This window comes from Triturus cristatus, chromosome 5_2, assembly GCF_964204655.1.
Source record: "Triturus cristatus chromosome 5_2, aTriCri1.1, whole genome shotgun sequence".
Lineage (NCBI taxonomy): Eukaryota > Metazoa > Chordata > Amphibia > Caudata > Salamandridae > Triturus > Triturus cristatus.
In genome coordinates, this window is record NC_140588.1 from 554,009,993 (window position 1) to 554,024,230 (window position 14,238).

A 14,238-nucleotide genomic window follows, 5' to 3' on the forward strand; every position below is an offset into this window, starting at 1 on the left:
CTAAAAGTTTACTAGATGTGAGCAAATAATAGAATTTTTACAATACCTGGAAACTAAATGGCTCAAAATAATGAGAGATTTTACAAACTCACTCTGGTTTCTCAAACTCATCACAGGGGCTTGATGCACAACATTACTTTTTAAAATCTTACTGTTATTGATAAGGGGAACAAGGAACTTTTTAATTGCAAAGCATTCATTAAAACAAAACTTGAGGAGTCAAACTTTGTATTACGGGGACCGAAGATGTGCAGTTTGAATAATAATCTTGAAATTCAGACGTACAAAGATTTTACACACTGATTTTCAACAGTAAATCCACAACCAATAAAGTTGAATCTTTTGAAAGACATGTCAAAGGTGTGAATCTGAAATTCACTTTCAAAGAAATTCACAATGAAATGCACTGTGTAAGTCCAGCATGTTGTCAGCTAAGAAATCAGCAAAAATGAACTATCTCATTACTGGCCATATAGATGAGAAAGGAAAATAAACTCATGTTTACAATGTGGATGTGAAAGAACAGTTTCTAGGTTCAGCTTCAATATTTATGTTTATGAATAATTGATATGTTCATATTGTCTAACAGCTATCTAGATGGATAAAGCTATGTATGCATCTATACATACTTATGCGTTCATACGCATCAGTATAAAACATTGATATTAGGTTTTTTCTAGACCAAATTCTAAAAAATGAGTTAAACAGTGAATCTCATAATTGTAGTAGGTCCCACCGAGATTTGAACTCGGATCGCTGGATTCAGAGTCCAGAGTGCTAACCATTACACCATGGAACCCTCTCACACAAGAGTGTCTTTTCCATTGAGACAAAAGAGAGCGCATCAGTGATGTCCTTCTCTTATATTGATAAAAAGATATCTCATTTGAATGGTCATAGTGGATAGAGATTTAATGTGATTTGATTCTTTTCAGCTATATTCTCTATAAAAGTGTTAAATATTCAAATGTTTATCTGAATATAAAAGTTATATCACAATGTTCATCTTTGCCTGTAGCATAATAAAACAGTCTACATTTCCAGACTACTGAAGCAATGTCTCTGTCTCCTGCATGGGTGGCTCGATAGAGCAATGGTTGGCAATTTTGACTTTGCATCCAATGATCCGATTTGAAACCTTGGAGGGACTTTTTTTATTACTCTTGAGCTTTTCCATTTCTTCATCTTTGTTCATTGATAGCTCAAATCCAACACCAGTAGGTTGAAAGAGTCAATTATTGAATGCTTTCAAAATGTCCATCAGCTTGAACAACTTACATCAATACAAACTTTACAATACTTTGACATCAAATTTCTTCACAAAGTAGTTAGCCATTATAAAATCATATCCTGATTTTCTCAAACGCATTTCAGACGGGTGATTCACAGCCTCACTTTTTTAAGCTTTCCCGCTATTGATAAGGCGAAAATAGCACATTTTGAATGAGAAGTTTTCTTCAATCAAACATAGAGGAACCCAAATGATGATCTCATTCAGCTAGTAAAAATGTTGTTTTATATTAGTATGGAAATCGTGAAAAGAAAATGTTTTTCATGCTGATTTACAACAGTTGATCTCCAATCGTAAAATATAAGCTTTTGGTCGGAGGCATGACAGGTACTGATCAAATTCTCATTTTTGAACTTTATTCACAAATCATATGATATGCTTTGTATACATCAACTGTATTGTTGGATCAATAATGAGTAAAAAGTGACTATCTCAATTTCAGGACATATAAAAGAGAAAGAAGTAGAAACTCATGTTTCAAATGCTGAGAGGCAACAACTGTTCATGATTTTCACCTCCACTAATTATATTTATTTTTATAATCTATATGTTTATATGTTCCTATAAATATTCAGAGACATATAGCTATATATACAGAGATACATATGTACAGGTTGATTTTTACATGTTTATAAGTAAATGTGATATTGTTCCAAATAAAACTTCTAAGAACTGAATGGAAAAGAAAATTGTAATGTTCAGATAAGTCCCACTGAAATTTGTACTCAGATCCCTGTTTTCAGAGTCCAGAGTGCTAACCACGACACCATCCACCCTCCCGTACCAGGGTGAGCTTTCCATTTTGACAGAAGAGATTTGCCTCAGGGGGCAACTTATCTTTCATTGAAAAATATTATCTCACATAAAAACCACTGTTCAACAGAGTTATAACGTTATTTGAGTCTTTTGGGCAACATCCTTCCCCAACATAGTTCAATATGCAAAAGTTTACCAGAATAGGAAAGCAATCCAATTCAGTTTCTCTTTGACAGTAGAATATTAAAAACTTTGACATTTCCACATTGCTGCAGCAGTTTGCACTCCTTTCACATGGGAGGTTCCATGGTGTAATGGTTAGCACTTTGGACTTTGAATCCAATGATCCGAGTTCAAATCTCGGTGGGACCATTTTATGACTCTTGACCAAATCATTTTCTTTCAAGTGTATTCATTAATATCACATATCTAATACCGGTAGGGTGAAAAATTAATTTATTGATTATACTCTAAAAGTTTACTAGATGTGAGCAAATAATAGAATTTTTACAATACCTGGAAACTAAATGGCTCAAAATAATGAGAGATTTTACAAACTCACTCTGGTTTCTCAAACTCATCACAGGGGCTTGATGCACGACATTACTTTTTAAAATCTTACTGTTATTGATAAGGGGAACAAGGAACTTTTTAATTGCAAAGCATTCATTAAAACAAAACTTAAGGAGTCAAACTTTGTATTACGGGGACCGAAGATGTGCAGTTTGAATAATAATCTTGAAATTCAGACGTACAAAGATTTTACACACTGATTTTCAACAGTAAATCCACAACCAATAAAGTTGAATCTTTTGAAAGACATGTCAAAGGTGTGAATCTGAAATTCACTTTCAAAGAAATTCACAATGAAATGCACTGTGTAAGTCCAGCATGTTGTCAGCTAAGAAATCAGCAAAAATGAACTATCTCATTACTGGCCATATAGATGAGAAAGGAAAATAAACTCATGTTTACAATGTGGATGTGAAAGAACAGTTTCTAGGTTCAGCTTCAATATTTATGTTTATGAATAATTGATATGTTCATATTGTCTAACAGCTATCTAGATGGATAAAGCTATGTATGCATCTATACATACTTATGCGTTCATACGCATCAGTATAAAACATTGATATTAGGTTTTTTCTAGACCAAATTCTAAAAAATGAGTTAAACAGTGAATCTCATAATTGTAGTAGGTCCCACCGAGATTTGAACTCGGATCGCTGGATTCAGAGTCCAGAGTGCTAACCATTACACCATGGAACCCTCTCACACAAGAGTGTCTTTTCCATTGAGACAAAAGAGAGCGCATCAGTGATGTCCTTCTCTTATATTGATAAAAAGATATCTCATTTGAATGGTCATAGTGGATAGAGATTTAATGTGATTTGATTCTTTTCAGCTATATTCTCTATAAAAGTGTTAAATATTCAAATGTTTATCTGAATATAAAAGTTATATCACAATGTTCATCTTTGCCTGTAGCATAATAAAACAGTCTACATTTCCAGACTACTGAAGCAATGTCTCTGTCTCCTGCATGGGTGGCTCGATAGAGCAATGGTTGGCAATTTGGACTTTGCATCCAATGATCCGATTTGAAACCTTGGAGGGACTTTTTTTATTACTCTTGAGCTTTTCCATTTCTTCATCTTTGTTCATTGATAGCTCAAATCCAACACCAGTAGGTTGAAAGAGTCAATTATTGAATGCTTTCAAAATGTCCATCAGCTTGAACAACTTACATCAATACAAACTTTACAATACTTTGACATCAAATTTCTTCACAAAGTAGTTAGCCATTATAAAATCATATCCTGATTTTCTCAAACGCATTTCAGACGGGTGATTCACAGCCTCACTTTTTTAAGCTTTCCCGCTATTGATAAGGCGAAAATAGCACATTTTGAATGAGAAGTTTTCTTCAATCAAACATAGAGGAACCCAAATGATGATCTCATTCAGCTAGTAAAAATGTTGTTTTATATTAGTATGGAAATCGTGAAAAGAAAATGTTTTTCATGCTGATTTACAACAGTTGATCTCCAATCGTAAAATATAAGCTTTTGGTCGGAGGCATGACAGGTACTGATCAAATTCTCATTTTTGAACTTTATTCACAAATCATATGATATGCTTTGTATACATCAACTGTATTGTTGGATCAATAATGAGTAAAAAGTGACTATCTCAATTTCAGGACATATAAAAGAGAAAGAAGTAGAAACTCATGTTTCAAATGCTGAGAGGCAACAACTGTTCATGATTTTCACCTCCACTAATTATATTTATTTTTATAATCTATATGTTTATATGTTCCTATAAATATTCAGAGACATATAGCTATATATACAGAGATACATATGTACAGGTTGATTTTTACATGTTTATAAGTAAATGTGATATTGTTCTAAATAAAACTTCTAAGAACTGAATGGAAAAGAAAATTGTAATGTTCAGATAAGTCCCACTGAAATTTGTACTCAGATCCCTGTTTTCAGAGTCCAGAGTGCTAACCACGACACCATCCACCCTCCCGTACCAGGGTGAGCTTTCCATTTTGACAGAAGAGATTTGCCTCAGGGGGCAACTTATCTTTCATTGAAAAATATTATCTCACATAAAAACCACTGTTCAACAGAGTTATAACGTTATTTGAGTCTTTTGGGCAACATCCTTCCCCAACATAGTTCAATATGCAAAAGTTTACCAGAATAGGAAAGCAATCCAATTCAGTTTCTCTTTGACAGTAGAATATTAAAAACTTTGACATTTCCACATTGCTGCAGCAGTTTGCACTCCTTTCACATGGGAGGTTCCATGGTGTAATGGTTAGCACTTTGGACTTTGAATCCAATGATCCGAGTTCAAATCTCGGTGGGACCATTTTATGACTCTTGACCAAATCATTTTCTTTCAAGTGTATTCATTAATATCACATATCTAATACCGGTAGGGTGAAAAATTAATTTATTGATTATACTCTAAAAGTTTACTAGATGTGAGCAAATAATAGAATTTTTACAATACCTGGAAACTAAATGGCTCAAAATAATGAGAGATTTTACAAACTCACTCTGGTTTCTCAAACTCATCACAGGGGCTTGATGCACGACATTACTTTTTAAAATCTTACTGTTATTGATAAGGGGAACAAGGAACTTTTTAATTGCAAAGCATTCATTAAAACAAAACTTGAGGAGTCAAACTTTGTATTACGGGGACCGAAGATGTGCAGTTTGAATAATAATCTTGAAATTCAGACGACAAAGATTTTACACACTGATTTTCAACAGTAAATCCACAACCAATAAAGTTGAATCTTTTGAAAGACATGTCAAAGGTGTGAATCTGAAATTCACTTTCAAAGAAATTCACAATGAAATGCACTGTGTAAGTCCAGCATGTTGTCAGCTAAGAAATCAGCAAAAATGAACTATCTCATTACTGGCCATATAGATGAGAAAGGAAAATAAACTCATGTTTACAATGTGGATGTGAAAGAACAGTTTCTAGGTTCAGCTTCAATATTTATGTTTATGAATAATTGATATGTTCATATTGTCTAACAGCTATCTAGATGGATAAAGCTATGTATGCATCTATACATACTTATGCGTTCATACGCATCAGTATAAAACATTGATATTAGGTTTTTTCTAGACCAAATTCTAAAAAATGAGTTAAACAGTGAATCTCATAATTGTAGTAGGTCCCACCGAGATTTGAACTCGGATCGCTGGATTCAGAGTCCAGAGTGCTAACCATTACACCATGGAACCCTCTCACACAAGAGTGTCTTTTCCATTGAGACAAAAGAGAGCGCATCAGTGATGTCCTTCTCTTATATTGATAAAAAGATATCTCATTTGAATGGTCATAGTGGATAGAGATTTAATGTGATTTGATTCTTTTCAGCTATATTCTCTATAAAAGTGTTAAATATTCAAATGTTTATCTGAATATAAAAGTTATATCACAATGTTCATCTTTGCCTCTAGCATAATAAAACAGTCTACATTTCCAGACTACTGAAGCAATGTCTCTGTCTCCTGCATGGGTGGCTCGATAGAGCAATGGTTGGCAATTTGGACTTTGCATCCAATGATCCGATTTGAAACCTTGGAGGGACTTTTTTTATTACTCTTGAGCTTTTCCATTTCTTCATCTTTGTTCATTGATAGCTCAAATCCAACACCAGTAGGTTGAAAGAGTCAATTATTGAATGCTTTCAAAATGTCCATCAGCTTGAACAACTTACATCAATACAAACTTTACAATACTTTGACATCAAATTTCTTCACAAAGTAGTTAGCCATTATAAAATCATATCCTGATTTTCTCAAACGCATTTCAGACGGGTGATTCACAGCCTCACTTTTTTAAGCTTTCCCGCTATTGATAAGGCGAAAATAGCACATTTTGAATGAGAAGTTTTCTTCAATCAAACATAGAGGAACCCAAATGATGATCTCATTCAGCTAGTAAAAATGTTGTTTTATATTAGTATGGAAATCGTGAAAAGAAAATGTTTTTCATGCTGATTTACAACAGTTGATCTCCAATCGTAAAATATAAGCTTTTGGTCGGAGGCATGACAGGTACTGATCAAATTCTCATTTTTGAACTTTATTCACAAATCATATGATATGCTTTGTATACATCAACTGTATTGTTGGATCAATAATGAGTAAAAAGTGACTATCTCAATTTCAGGACATATAAAAGAGAAAGAAGTAGAAACTCATGTTTCAAATGCTGAGAGGCAACAACTGTTCATGATTTTCACCTCCACTAATTATATTTATTTTTATAATCTATATGTTTATATGTTCCTATAAATATTCAGAGACATATAGCTATATATACAGAGATACATATGTACAGGTTGATTTTTACATGTTTATAAGTAAATGTGATATTGTTCCAAATAAAACTTCTAAGAACTGAATGGAAAAGAAAATTGTAATGTTCAGATAAGTCCCACTGAAATTTGTACTCAGATCCCTGTTTTCAGAGTCCAGAGTGCTAACCACGACACCATCCACCCTCCCGTACCAGGGTGAGCTTTCCATTTCGACAGAAGAGATTTGCCTCAGGGGGCAACTTATCTTTCATTGAAAAATATTATCTCACATAAAAACCACTGTTCAACAGAGTTATAACGTTATTTGAGTCTTTTGGGCAACATCCTTCCCCAACATAGTTCAATATGCAAAAGTTTACCAGAATAGGAAAGCAATCCAATTCAGTTTCTCTTTGACAGTAGAATATTAAAAACTTTGACATTTCCACATTGCTGCAGCAGTTTGCACTCCTTTCACATGGGAGGTTCCATGGTGTAATGGTTAGCACTTTGGACTTTGAATCCAATGATCCGAGTTCAAATCTCGGTGGGACCATTTTATGACTCTTGACCAAATCATTTTCTTTCAAGTGTATTCATTAATATCACATATCTAATACCGGTAGGGTGAAAAATTAATTTATTGATTATACTCTAAAAGTTTACTAGATGTGAGCAAATAATAGAATTTTTACAATACCTGGAAACTAAATGGCTCAAAATAATGAGAGATTTTACAAACTCACTCTGGTTTCTCAAACTCATCACAGGGGCTTGATGCACGACATTACTTTTTAAAATCTTACTGTTATTGATAAGGGGAACAAGGAACTTTTTAATTGCAAAGCATTCATTAAAACAAAACTTGAGGAGTCAAACTTTGTATTACGGGGACCGAAGATGTGCAGTTTGAATAATAATCTTGAAATTCAGACGTACAAAGATTTTACACACTGATTTTCAACAGTAAATCCACAACCAATAAAGTTGAATCTTTTGAAAGACATGTCAAAGGTGTGAATCTGAAATTCACTTTCAAAGAAATTCACAATGAAATGCACTGTGTAAGTCCAGCATGTCGTCAGCTAAGAAATCAGCAAAAATGAACTATCTCATTACTGGCCATATAGATGAGAAAGGAAAATAAACTCATGTTTACAATGTGGATGTGAAAGAACAGTTTCTAGGTTCAGCTTCAATATTTATGTTTATGAATAATTGATATGTTCATATTGTCTAACAGCTATCTAGATGGATAAAGCTATGTATGCATCTATACATACTTATGCGTTCATACGCATCAGTATAAAACATTGATATTAGGTTTTTTCTAGACCAAATTCTAAAAAATGAGTTAAACAGTGAATCTCATAATTGTAGTAGGTCCCACCGAGATTTGAACTCGGATCGCTGGATTCAGAGTCCAGAGTGCTAACCATTACACCATGGAACCCTCTCACACAAGAGTGCCTTTTCCATTGAGACAAAAGAGAGCGCATCAGTGATGTCCTTCTCTTATATTGATAAAAAGATATCTCATTTGAATGGTCATAGTGGATATAGATTTAATGTGATTTGATTCTTTTCAGCTATATTCTCTATAAAAGTGTTAAATATTCAAATGTTTATCTGAATATAAAAGTTATATCACAATGTTCATCTTTGCCTGTAGCATAATAAAACAGTCTACATTTCCAGACTACTGAAGCAATGTCTCTGTCTCCTGCATGGGTGGCTCGATAGAGCAATGGTTGGCAATTTGGACTTTGCATCCAATGATCCGATTTGAAACCTTGGAGGGACTTTTTTTATTACTCTTGAGCTTTTCCATTTCTTCATCTTTGTTCATTGATAGCTCAAATCCAACACCAGTAGGTTGAAAGAGTCAATTATTGAATGCTTTCAAAATGTCCATCAGCTTGAACAACTTACATCAATACAAACTTTACAATACTTTGACATCAAATTTCTTCACAAAGTAGTTAGCCATTATAAAATCATATCCTGATTTTCTCAAACGCATTTCAGACGGGTGATTCACAGCCTCACTTTTTTAAGCTTTCCCGCTATTGATAAGGCGAAAATAGCACATTTTGAATGAGAAGTTTTCTTCAATCAAACATAGAGGAACCCAAATGATGATCTCATTCAGCTAGTAAAAATGTTGTTTTATATTAGTATGGAAATCGTGAAAAGAAAATGTTTTTCATGCTGATTTACAACAGTTGATCTCCAATCGTAAAATATAAGCTTTTGGTCGGAGGCATGACAGGTACTGATCAAATTCTCATTTTTGAACTTTATTCACAAATCATATGATATGCTTTGTATACATCAACTGTATTGTTGGATCAATAATGAGTAAAAAGTGACTATCTCAATTTCAGGACATATAAAAGAGAAAGAAGTAGAAACTCATGTTTCAAATGCTGAGAGGCAACAACTGTTCATGATTTTCACCTCCACTAATTATATTTATTTTTATAATCTATATGTTTATATGTTCCTATAAATATACAGAGACATATAGCTATATATACAGAGATACATATGTACAGGTTGATTTTTACATGTTTATAAGTAAATGTGATATTGTTCCAAATAAAACTTCTAAGAACTGAATGGAAAAGAAAATTGTAATGTTCAGATAAGTCCCACTGAAATTTGTACTCAGATCCCTGTTTTCAGAGTCCAGAGTGCTAACCACGACACCATCCACCCTCCCGTACCAGGGTGAGCTTTCCATTTTGACAGAAGAGATTTGCCTCAGGGGGCAACTTATCTTTCATTGAAAAATATTATCTCACATAAAAACCACTGTTCAACAGAGTTATAACGTTATTTGAGTCTTTTGGGCAACATCCTTCCCCAACATAGTTCAATATGCAAAAGTTTACCAGAATAGGAAAGCAATCCAATTCAGTTTCTCTTTGACAGTAGAATATTAAAAACTTTGACATTTCCACATTGCTGCAGCAGTTTGCACTCCTTTCACATGGGAGGTTCCATGGTGTAATGGTTAGCACTTTGGACTTTGAATCCAATGATCCGAGTTCAAATCTCGGTGGGACCATTTTATGACTCTTGACCAAATCATTTTCTTTCAAGTGTATTCATTAATATCACATATCTAATACCGGTAGGGTGAAAAATTAATTTATTGATTATACTCTAAAAGTTTACTAGATGTGAGCAAATAATAGAATTTTTACAATACCTGGAAACTAAATGGCTCAAAATAATGAGAGATTTTACAAACTCACTCTGGTTTCTCAAACTCATCACAGGGGCTTGATGCACGACATTACTTTTTAAAATCTTACTGTTATTGATAAGGGGAACAAGGAACTTTTTAATTGCAAAGCATTCATTAAAACAAAACTTGAGGAGTCAAACTTTGTATTACGGGGACCGAAGATGTGCAGTTTGAATAATAATCTTGAAATTCAGACGTACAAAGATTTTACACACTGATTTTCAACAGTAAATCCACAACCAATAAAGTTGAATCTTTTGAAAGACATGTCAAAGGTGTGAATCTGAAATTCACTTTCAAAGAAATTCACAATGAAATGCACTGTGTAAGTCCAGCATGTTGTCAGCTAAGAAATCAGCAAAAATGAACTATCTCATTACTGGCCATATAGATGAGAAAGGAAAATAAACTCATGTTTACAATGTGGATGTGAAAGAACAGTTTCTAGGTTCAGCTTCAATATTTATGTTTATGAATAATTGATATGTTCATATTGTCTAACAGCTATCTAGATGGATAAAGCTATGTATGCATCTATACATACTTATGCGTTCATACGCATCAGTATAAAACATTGATATTAGGTTTTTTCTAGACCAAATTCTAAAAAATGAGTTAAACAGTGAATCTCATAATTGTAGTAGGTCCCACCGAGATTTGAACTCGGATCGCTGGATTCAGAGTCCAGAGTGCTAACCATTACACCATGGAACCCTCTCACACAAGAGTGTCTTTTCCATTGAGACAAAAGAGAGCGCATCAGTGATGTCCTTCTCTTATATTGATAAAAAGATATCTCATTTGAATGGTCATAGTGGATAGAGATTTAATGTGATTTGATTCTTTTCAGCTATATTCTCTATAAAAGTGTTAAATATTCAAATGTTTATCTGAATATAAAAGTTATATCACAATGTTCATCTTTGCCTCTAGCATAATAAAACAGTCTACATTTCCAGACTACTGAAGCAATGTCTCTGTCTCCTGCATGGGTGGCTCGATAGAGCAATGGTTGGCAATTTGGACTTTGCATCCAATGATCCGATTTGAAACCTTGGAGGGACTTTTTTTATTACTCTTGAGCTTTTCCATTTCTTCATCTTTGTTCATTGATAGCTCAAATCCAACACCAGTAGGTTGAAAGAGTCAATTATTGAATGCTTTCAAAATGTCCATCAGCTTGAACAACTTACATCAATACAAACTTTACAATACTTTGACATCAAATTTCTTCACAAAGTAGTTAGCCATTATAAAATCATATCCTGATTTTCTCAAACGCATTTCAGACGGGTGATTCACAGCCTCACTTTTTTAAGCTTTCCCGCTATTGATAAGGCGAAAATAGCACATTTTGAATGAGAAGTTTTCTTCAATCAAACATAGAGGAACCCAAATGATGATCTCATTCAGCTAGTAAAAATGTTGTTTTATATTAGTATGGAAATCGTGAAAAGAAAATGTTTTTCATGCTGATTTACAACAGTTGATCTCCAATCGTAAAATATAAGCTTTTGGTCGGAGGCATGACAGGTACTGATCAAATTCTCATTTTTGAACTTTATTCACAAATCATATGATATGCTTTGTATACATCAACTGTATTGTTGGATCAATAATGAGTAAAAAGTGACTATCTCAATTTCAGGACATATAAAAGAGAAAGAAGTAGAAACTCATGTTTCAAATGCTGAGAGGCAACAACTGTTCATGATTTTCACCTCCACTAATTATATTTATTTTTATAATCTATATGTTTATATGTTCCTATAAATATTCAGAGACATATAGCTATATATACAGAGATACATATGTACAGGTTGATTTTTACATGTTTATAAGTAAATGTGATATTGTTCCAAATAAAACTTCTAAGAACTGAATGGAAAAGAAAATTGTAATGTTCAGATAAGTCCCACTGAAATTTGTACTCAGATCCCTGTTTTCAGAGTCCAGAGTGCTAACCACGACACCATCCACCCTCCCGTACCAGGGTGAGCTTTCCATTTCGACAGAAGAGATTTGCCTCAGGGGGCAACTTATCTTTCATTGAAAAATATTATCTCACATAAAAACCACTGTTCAACAGAGTTATAACGTTATTTGAGTCTTTTGGGCAACATCCTTCCCCAACATAGTTCAATATGCAAAAGTTTACCAGAATAGGAAAGCAATCCAATTCAGTTTCTCTTTGACAGTAGAATATTAAAAACTTTGACATTTCCACATTGCTGCAGCAGTTTGCACTCCTTTCACATGGGAGGTTCCATGGTGTAATGGTTAGCACTTTGGACTTTGAATCCAATGATCCGAGTTCAAATCTCGGTGGGACCATTTTATGACTCTTGACCAAATCATTTTCTTTCAAGTGTATTCATTAATATCACATATCTAATACCGGTTGTTAGACCTGGCACCTTGGCGTGAGTTTCCCTTCCACTTTTTGATGGTGTGCCTCGACTGTTTTGCTGGTGTTGTCCGCTCAGGGCACTGCGCCACGGCTAATCCGTGCCGCAGTGCAAGTGCTCCCTAGGTAAAGTGTACCTGTAATTGATGTTCCTGATTGGTTTATTGGATTCACTGTCAGTCCCCAGTAAAGTGCACCAGGGGTGCCAGGGCTTGTGAATGCCAATGCTGCTGGTGGGCTTGCAGCGCTGGTTGCGCCACCCACGGAAGCGGCCTTGTAAAGTGTGTCTAGGGTCTGCCACCGCAGACCCTGTGCGCGGTCCCGGACCGTCGCGCTGACTGCGCAAGTGCCCCCACTTGCCAGTCCCTAAACCTTCCCTTACCTACATATTAGCCACCCCTCTGGTAGGCCCAAGGGCAGGGTGCATTGTAGGCATAAGGTAAGACATGCCCTGGTGTGTGTGGCATGTCTTAGTAGTGAATTACAGCCCTTGTCATTTTTCACTATTGAAGGCTACCTGCTCTCCATAGGCCAGAATGGGCTGCCGGGATCCCGCCAACGCTGTGACCCCAGTGGACTCAGAGAGCATGGTAGAAGTGTCAAGTTTAGTATGCCTGAACTCAGGATGATAAAATACTTCTTGTAGTCAAGTTTATTTTAATATCCTGGGTTTGTAAATACTACTTTTAGAAAGTTAGTATTTACTGACCTGACCATCTCAGTCCGCCTCTGCTGTGTGTATGTGTTCTGCCTGGCAACAGTAAGGAGCAGGGTGGGGGGATCCCCAGAGACAGGTTGGCTGCCAGGTGGTGGGTAGAGAGATTACACCTGGATGGGTGGGAGGAGTACACCTTGACTCTTGAATAGACCTGTGCTCTGCCACCACAAAGCCGGCGCCACCCCCTGTGGGGCAGCTGATGTCTCTGCCCTGCTGCTGAAAGGAAAGAGCAGAGTCACCATAACAAAGTGCTCCAGAACTGGACTGAGCCAGGCCTAGGCCCCCTGGCGCTAAAGAACAAAAGAATTGGTGTATAAAAGTAGGAGCCTGGCTCCTCAGAAATCAGAATCCTGTTTACCACAAAGAACCTCTGCCCGACTAGAAGGAGAAGAAGACGCCGGAGGAGCTGGCCTGCTGCTTGCCTTGCTGAGAGAGGAGAGGAAGAGACTTACTGAAAAGACTTTGCTACTTTGTGCTTGAACACTCTCCAAGGGCTTGATCTGAGCTTGCCCCCTGAACTGAACCCCAGGAACAGTGGGTTCTTTGTGCTTCTTGCTCGTCCTCCAATTCGAGCCGTGTGTGCATCCCGCTGGAAAAGAGACTGCGCCCCTCATCGCCCCTCCTAGGGCCGTGACACTCAGAAGCTCGCCTGCCTCAAACCCGTGAGAGCCCCGCTCCGTCCCGAGCCGCTCTCTGTCCCCGGGCCAGGCCGCCTGCATCCCTGTCACCGCCTGCTACTGGAGCGCGCTGACCGCGCTATCACCCCTCCCACCGGAAGCCGTCCGACGACTGTGATCTACGCCGGGTCATCCAGCTGCACTGACCGTGCCCTGCGACCCCGCTTCGCTATCCCCGGACATCTCAGGCCGCGCCGCCTCCGCTGTGGAGACCCTCCTGCACCGCCGTGCTAAAGGGTCGCTGGCCGCGCCTGCCTACGTGCCCACACCTGCTGATTGAGGAC

The 14,238-nt window shown here is 36.3% G+C and overlaps 10 non-coding genes across 10 annotated transcripts; 5 read left to right on the plus strand and 5 right to left on the minus strand.

The window, feature by feature from the left end:
* Nucleotides 1-727: 727 nt before the first annotated feature.
* Nucleotides 728-799, minus strand: TRNAQ-CUG (transfer RNA glutamine (anticodon CUG)). The gene has a single exon. It is a non-coding gene; the product is annotated as a tRNA-Gln (tRNA).
* A 1,548-nt stretch (nt 800-2,347) lies between these two features.
* Nucleotides 2,348-2,419, plus strand: TRNAQ-UUG (transfer RNA glutamine (anticodon UUG)). Its single transcript has one exon. It is a non-coding gene; the product is annotated as a tRNA-Gln (tRNA).
* Nucleotides 2,420-3,244: 825 nt separating this feature from the next.
* Nucleotides 3,245-3,316, minus strand: TRNAQ-CUG (transfer RNA glutamine (anticodon CUG)). Its single transcript has one exon. It is a non-coding gene; the product is annotated as a tRNA-Gln (tRNA).
* Nucleotides 3,317-4,864: 1,548 nt separating this feature from the next.
* Nucleotides 4,865-4,936, plus strand: TRNAQ-UUG (transfer RNA glutamine (anticodon UUG)). Its single transcript has one exon. It is a non-coding gene; the product is annotated as a tRNA-Gln (tRNA).
* Nucleotides 4,937-5,760: 824 nt separating this feature from the next.
* TRNAQ-CUG (transfer RNA glutamine (anticodon CUG)) lies at nt 5,761-5,832 on the minus strand. Its single transcript has one exon. It is a non-coding gene; the product is annotated as a tRNA-Gln (tRNA).
* A 1,548-nt stretch (nt 5,833-7,380) lies between these two features.
* TRNAQ-UUG (transfer RNA glutamine (anticodon UUG)) lies at nt 7,381-7,452 on the plus strand. Its single transcript has one exon. It is a non-coding gene; the product is annotated as a tRNA-Gln (tRNA).
* Nucleotides 7,453-8,277: 825 nt separating this feature from the next.
* TRNAQ-CUG (transfer RNA glutamine (anticodon CUG)) lies at nt 8,278-8,349 on the minus strand. The gene has a single exon. It is a non-coding gene; the product is annotated as a tRNA-Gln (tRNA).
* A 1,548-nt stretch (nt 8,350-9,897) lies between these two features.
* TRNAQ-UUG (transfer RNA glutamine (anticodon UUG)) lies at nt 9,898-9,969 on the plus strand. The gene has a single exon. It is a non-coding gene; the product is annotated as a tRNA-Gln (tRNA).
* Nucleotides 9,970-10,794: 825 nt separating this feature from the next.
* TRNAQ-CUG (transfer RNA glutamine (anticodon CUG)) lies at nt 10,795-10,866 on the minus strand. Its single transcript has one exon. It is a non-coding gene; the product is annotated as a tRNA-Gln (tRNA).
* Nucleotides 10,867-12,414: 1,548 nt separating this feature from the next.
* On the plus strand, nt 12,415-12,486 carry TRNAQ-UUG (transfer RNA glutamine (anticodon UUG)). Its single transcript has one exon. It is a non-coding gene; the product is annotated as a tRNA-Gln (tRNA).
* Nucleotides 12,487-14,238: the final 1,752 nt, after the last annotated feature.